Source organism: Rutidosis leptorrhynchoides, chromosome 2 (assembly GCF_046630445.1).
Source record: "Rutidosis leptorrhynchoides isolate AG116_Rl617_1_P2 chromosome 2, CSIRO_AGI_Rlap_v1, whole genome shotgun sequence".
Lineage (NCBI taxonomy): Eukaryota > Viridiplantae > Streptophyta > Magnoliopsida > Asterales > Asteraceae > Rutidosis > Rutidosis leptorrhynchoides.
The window spans coordinates 403,061,492-403,068,705 of NC_092334.1; positions in this window are offsets into that span (position 1 = coordinate 403,061,492).

Here is a 7,214-nt window from a genome sequence, read left to right on the forward strand (position 1 = left end):
ATTATTATTATTATTGTTATTATTAGTCTTAAAAAAATTTATTATTGTTATTTATTAATTATTATTATTATTACAATTATATAAATTATAATTATTACTATTTTTTTTATTTATCAATTATTACTATTATTATAATTTTAGAAATTATAATTATTACTAATATTATTACCATTACAAAGTACTAACATTTAGTATTGTTATTATTATTACTAGTACTAGAATTAATATAAGTATTGTTATCATTATTATAACTATTATTATTATTACTAGTATTATAATTAATATTGGAATTATAATTATCACTAGTATCAAAATCACAAGTATCTTAATCATTATTATTATTATTATTATCCTTCTTACCAATACAAATATTATTTTCGTACTATTATGATTACTAGTTTCAACAAACAATTGATATATAAATAAAATATACATACATATATATATATATATATATATATATATATATATATATATATATATATATATATATATATATATATATATATATATATATATATATATATATATATAAAATATACATAACCTAACTATAATAATACTTTTACTTATATTAAATATACAAAATGAATACATTTAATTAAGTAATGAAATATATATAAGTTATTAAAATAAAAGTTATATCACTAATAATAATATATATTTTTTCAGTTACGATTATATGTGTTAACGAATATACAAATGATATAGGTTCGTGAATCCAAGGCCAACCCTACAGTCGTCATATATATTTTTACTACAAAATACAGTATTGTGAATTTCATTTGCTACCTTTTTAATGATTTTGCAATATATATTTTTGGGCTGAGAATACATGCGCTGCTTTTATGTTTGACGAAATAGACACAATTACTTAAAATATATTCTACGTTGAGTTGTACCACTTTGCATATCTTCCCTAATAGCTTGGTAACTAATATTTACATGTTGAAAGAACATGTAAGCGCGAATCCTATTGATAGATCTATCGGGTTTGACCACTCCAACCGGGCTAGTCGCTCTAGTATCGTAAACGGTTGCATAGTACTTCGTTTTTACTACACTTGGTACAGTGTAGGGATATTTCATAATAAAGGGAATATGCCACATTAATTGTTAAGTATGGTTACCGGAGCGCTCAACAACTTATAGAATACTTTTATACTCTTGCGAGTGTACATATATTTATAAACGGAAATCTTGTGGTCTATTAATATATTGAAATGATTGTTATGATAAACCTAAGAACTCACCAACCTTTTGGTTGACACTTTTAAGCATGTTTATTCTCAGGTATGAATGAAATCTTCCGCTGCGCATTTGCTCATTTTAAAGATATTACTTGGAGTCATTCATGGCATATTTAGGTCAGTACCTCGCAATGGAACCAGATGTTGATGACTTCGTCCAGGTGGATTAGGACGGGTTGTTAAATCAGGATCTCTGAATTGTCCTTGAATATCTTCCTGGTTCTCAATTGTGAGGTCGGGTTCAAAAAATGGATTATCGAAAATTTGATTTGGAGTACTTGGTCGACTAGATGACGATTCTAAAGAAAAATCAACGGCGACAATGTTGGCTAGATGTCTTGATCGAGTTACAGGTGGTGAACGTATGAAAGGTGGTGAACGTTTTGCTCGGTGCATTCACTGAATATCCTATTAGTTATAAAGATAAAAATTATATAAGTTATCAAATTAATAGATTTTTTTGATTTTGCCCACGTTTCGAATAGCCAATAGATGCAGCAGGTAGCCAGGACCCTTTAAATCGGAAGCCCACAACTCGTCACTAACAAATCCAACTATTACTACGAACCAAAAAATTTTGTATGTCTATCAATTTAACCGCTTAAAATAATTTTTTGTCGAAATTTTGAAGATAAAATCTATATCCTAAAAACTAGAGCGTCGAGAAATAAGAAAGAAGAAGAGTGCGTCGAAAAATGTTGAAAAATAAAAGGTCGAAAAATAAAAGTCGAAAAATAAAAATAAGAAAGTAAAGCGTCGAAACTTAAAAGTCTAAAAACTAAATATTAAAAATTTATGTCTAAAGGAATTAAAGCTTAAAAGGAACTCTATATCCAAAACGGCAATAACTTAATTAGGCACTAAAATGTATTTAAAATATTAAAGCGATAAGCGACGTCGTAAAATTCTAAAGCACCTAAATCTTAATCTAAAGAAAGAGCACTTAAGGAATTTTACAGCAAAGCCTAGAAATCTAGAAATATAAAATAACTAAGGCAAAAACTAAGTTTAAAACTAATTATGAACGATAAAATACAAATTACGAATTAAACGATTAAAAAGATACAAAATATAAAAGTAAAACTTAAAGTTATAAAAGTACAATTTTTATAAATATATTATTTTTATATTATTATTTTATAAAAGTATTAATTTTATAAGTAATAAAACTAATTAATACTTAAAAATACAAATTTAATTAAACTAAAACTAATTAATATTAAATATTAACCCTAATTACTATTAATAATAATTAAATCTTAACCTAAAAGATTAAATAAATTATTTAACCCTAATTTGGTATTAAATGCGTACTAGGTTTGCCTATCACAGCAGCTCCGTGAGTGCGGATTTCTGCTGCCTAAAATCTTCGCGAGTGCGGATGTTGCAGATTCAGATGATGGCAGGTTCAAATTCGTGTAGGTTCAGTTTTTTTTTTTTTTTTTTACTTTTTTTACTTGATTTTTAACTTTTTAATTTATAGAAAATATAATAAAACTTACATATAAAAAAATATATTACTTATTAGCTTTTATAAATATGAACCTTTTTTATTTTAAACACTTAAAAATATAGATATACATTTTTCTCTTTTTTTATGTTTTTATATTTTTGTTTTTTTTAAATATTTAAAACTTATAAAAATATATTTTTACAAAAATAGCTTAAAACTTAATAAAAATCTTTTTTTTCTTATGGCGTTTTGCTTCGGCGTTTGAGTGTTCCCCGGCAGCGGCGCCAAAAATACTTGATGTTATGCGAGGTGTATACGAAATAGTTATATTTTTATTGCGAAATACTATTAAATACGATACAATTTTACACAAGTTATTTATTTATTTATAGAGTGGATATACCTAAACCTTGCTACAACACTATAAGCAGTGTACCTAATCGTAAAGTATTGTAGTTTTTAGTAAGTCTGGTTCGTTCCACAGGGATACAACTAAATTTAACGCTATATTTATTTTAAACTATATTTGTATAAATATATATATAGAAGTAATAATATTATTATTATTATTATTATAAAGGGGTTTTTACCGTTTAGTGACTGGTTTGTCGATTTTATGTCTTAAGTCACAATTAAAACCTAATGTAAACTATTAAATATAAATACAACTTAATTTAAAGCGTAAAGTAAATGACGATAAATAAAAGTGCGATGATTAAAAGTGCAATAATTAAAAGTGCAATAAATAAAATAATAGTAAATAAAAGTGCGATGAGATATAAAATAAAGGAATTATGCTTATTTAAACTTCCGTAATCATGATGTTTGACGTGTTGATTTTAATTTATTACCATGGGTTAATTGTCCTTTGTCCTGGATTATTCGATATGTCCATCTGGTTTTTGTCCATAACAGTCCATCAGTCATAAATATAAAGTGCGAGTGTCCTCGTCAAATTATCCTTATACCCGATGTCAAATATTCCAACTAATTGGGGACTTAAACTGTAACAAGGTTTTAATACTTTGTTAACAATTACGCCAAGTGTCCTTGTACATAATCCACCCCTGTTTTAATGAGTCCATTGACTATTAATCCATTTTCGTGTCCGATTAAATAAACGATTATTAGTATTTATAAATATCCCGCTCATCGTGTCAGATCGAGTGTATGTGGTTATTTATAATTACCTCAAATTGTAAATCTCTATATTAAATTAACGAACTATTGTAGCGACCTGACAAAATCGTCATTGACGGCGCCGACTACTTAGGTCCCGTTACGTGGTCGTAGTCCCTATATGAGACTCGTTTGACCAAAATTATGTCGCATTCATTTGAAAGTACAAGATTTGCAAAGTTTAGTTTACCAAACGGATCGACAACAAGTTTAAGTTTACAAAAGTAGTAATGTAAAAATGAAATAACTTGCGACATAATTAGTTGAAAATCACAGTTGCTATAAATAGCGTAAGTATGTAAACAATATGTTTGAATCCAAAGGTGCTATCACTAGCGTATGTATGTATGTATCTTGACTCCAAGCAAATAATCAGAGTGTATGCATGTATGCTTGACCCCAAGCAAGTATGAGTGAACGCGGAAGCATATATCAAATAGCCAAGTATGAACCTGAGAAACATATAGAAAACTGTCAACGAAAAACGTTGGTGAAATCATAGGTGTTTGTAAACGTTGTTTTTGAACTACAAGATTTAGTATTCCCATAACGTTGATTATCAAAATCGTTTGCATTCCAAAAGTATTGTTCGCGAGCACCCAATTATCAAGACTTAACGTTTCCTTCCATAGAACCCCATCACAATAGTGTTAGAACATACACTGTTTCTCGAAAATATATTTCATCCGTAGACGGTAGCGAACCGTCCGTAATGAGGGTTTGTCAAACCCGTATGGCCACACAATATAAGTTCTCGCTTACACCCTGCAAGTGTAACTAATGATAATCGAATTGAGGATTTTTGTTCTAACTCGCTGTGGAATGTTTGTTTCATCGTACTTGTGTTCAAAGTATAAAAGTAAGTAGTACAAAATGTAACAAAGTATATGTTTCTCAGCCCACAATTTAAAAGCATAAAAAGTTGTTGAAAAGGTGGGACTATGATCTCACCTCGAGTGCACGTATGTAAAAGTACTTCAACAAGTAAACGTGTGCAAGAACGAATGCTAGTCTTGACCTAAACAAATAGGTTTGTATCAATATCGGTAAACACGATAGGTCAAAGTGTTCAATTAGTCCTATGACTCGTTACGACTCGAATATATAGCATGTGAATCACGTTGTCAAGTTTCATGCAAGAATCAAGTATAAAATAAGATTAGAACGATTGCATAAGTGTTTTGTTAAGTTTAACTAAAAGTCAAACTGGTCAAAGTCAACGAAAAAGTCAACGGGGTCGGGTCGGGTCCCGAACTATTTTCCTGAGCTTAGAAATCATATATGAGCATGTTGTCCAAGTTTCATATTGATCGGGGGTGCGTAGCATACTTAGAATTAAGCGAAATTTGACTTTTTTGGGCAGTCTGCCTCAGATGCGCCGCATCTGAGGTAGATGCGCCGCATCTGCATCTGTTTCAGCAATTCTGGGGCAGTTTTCACTTATACGATTTCAACTTCAAACGATCATAACTTTTGACTCGTTAACATTCAAAACACGTATCTTATATCGTTGGAAAGGTAATTTAAAGAGGAATACAACTAAACACATTTCATGAATCAGTTCCATCATTAACAACAATGAAAACCTCAATAAATGATCGTTAAATGTTCAAAATTGAAGTTTCGAGTTCATAAAATGCATTTCTTGACTCGGGAATTCAATTTACACATACGATATGCCGTTTTGAAGGTATTGAAACATACATTACAACTAATCACTAACTAATAACATTTCATGACATTCAAAGCATCAAAAGTTCGTTTTAGAGTTCATCAAACCCTAATCAAAATCATGAATTCAACCATTTTGTAAATGAAGCTTTTCTAAATCAACCTACACATTAAAATGAAGCTAATGATGCTAGTAACACATTTAATACATGAACTTTAACATTTAAACAACATTTAATCAACCAAAATCAAGGATTAAGCACACCCATTTCAAGTTCATGCTAGTTACTCCAAAAACAACAAATCGAGCAAACAAAACATATATTCATGTTATACTTGAGCCATAGACACTAATTAACACCATTTCAAGTATATAAAACGAATTTAGAGAAATATAGTGTTTTTAGAAACCTTACCCCAAGCTATGAAATTTGTACCAAATCGAAGAGGATGAAGAGAGGATTCCAAATATGTAATTTGTTTTGATGTTTGCTTGCTAAATCCGATTTAGATGATGAATTAGTGAGTTGGTTGAAGGTGATGTTCTTGGTGACTAGAGAGAAAAAGGAGGTGAAGATGGATGGAAATGAATGGATGAGAATAGTGGGTTGACTAGTTGACCTAGTCAACTAGTTTGCCCACTTGACAACTTCGGTCCCTCAAGTTTCAAAGCGGGTGCGGGAATTAACCAAACGAATTATTTTAAAAACGCTAGAGTAACCGAGAGATGTTATAATTAAATAACAGGAATATTAAGAACGTTAGTCAACGGAAAATACGATTTTTAAATAACGAAAGGTATTATTTTAAAAAAAACGGTGTTAAAAATAAATTTAACGAAAAAACGCGGGATGTTACATTACCTACACCTTAAAAGAAATTTCGTCCCGAAATTTGGTTGGAAGTAGTAGTCGTTGTTTATTCCTCGAGATCTTGCGTTGTCAATTCTATGAATAAGTAAAGGTACTTCCTTGGGTGTTTCAACGAACTTTGACAGTCGGGATTTTTCGTCGTTTCAGAGTTTGGTTTCATGATTCAAAATTTTAACCGGTTCTCCTAGAAAGTGAAGTTTGTCATCGATAGGAAGTTCATCAAAAGGATAACAAGTTCTTGTTTCGCAAGACACATCTTTAAGTTTGATACGTAGGATTTTGGACGAGCGAAGAATCAAATGAATCGAAAAATATAAACGGCTAGCAACGGGTCCAAAACGCCCCAAGATTTCAAAAGGATCAAAGTATCGCAAATTTAGCTTTCTACATTTCCCGAAACGGATTACACCTTTTCAAGGTGCGACTTTTAACGTTACGCGGTTACCCACTTGGAATTTGAAATGTTTACGTCTAACATCGGTGTAGCACTTTTGGCGACTACGGGGCGTATTGAGCCTTTCTTGGATTTGAATAATTTTTCGGTTGTTTCATGAATGAGTTCGGGTCCGGTGGTTTGCTTGTCACCTACTTCGGTTCAACGATTAAGAAAATGACAATTGCGGCTATATGAGTTTTCGGAAGGTGTGGCGTTAATACTCGTGTGATAATTATCGTTGTAAGAGAATTCGGTTAAAGGCAAAGACTTTTCCCAAGTATATTTGAAGTCGATAACACAAATTCGTATTATGGTTCCCCGGGTTCAAATCGTACATTTGCTTTATTCGTCGA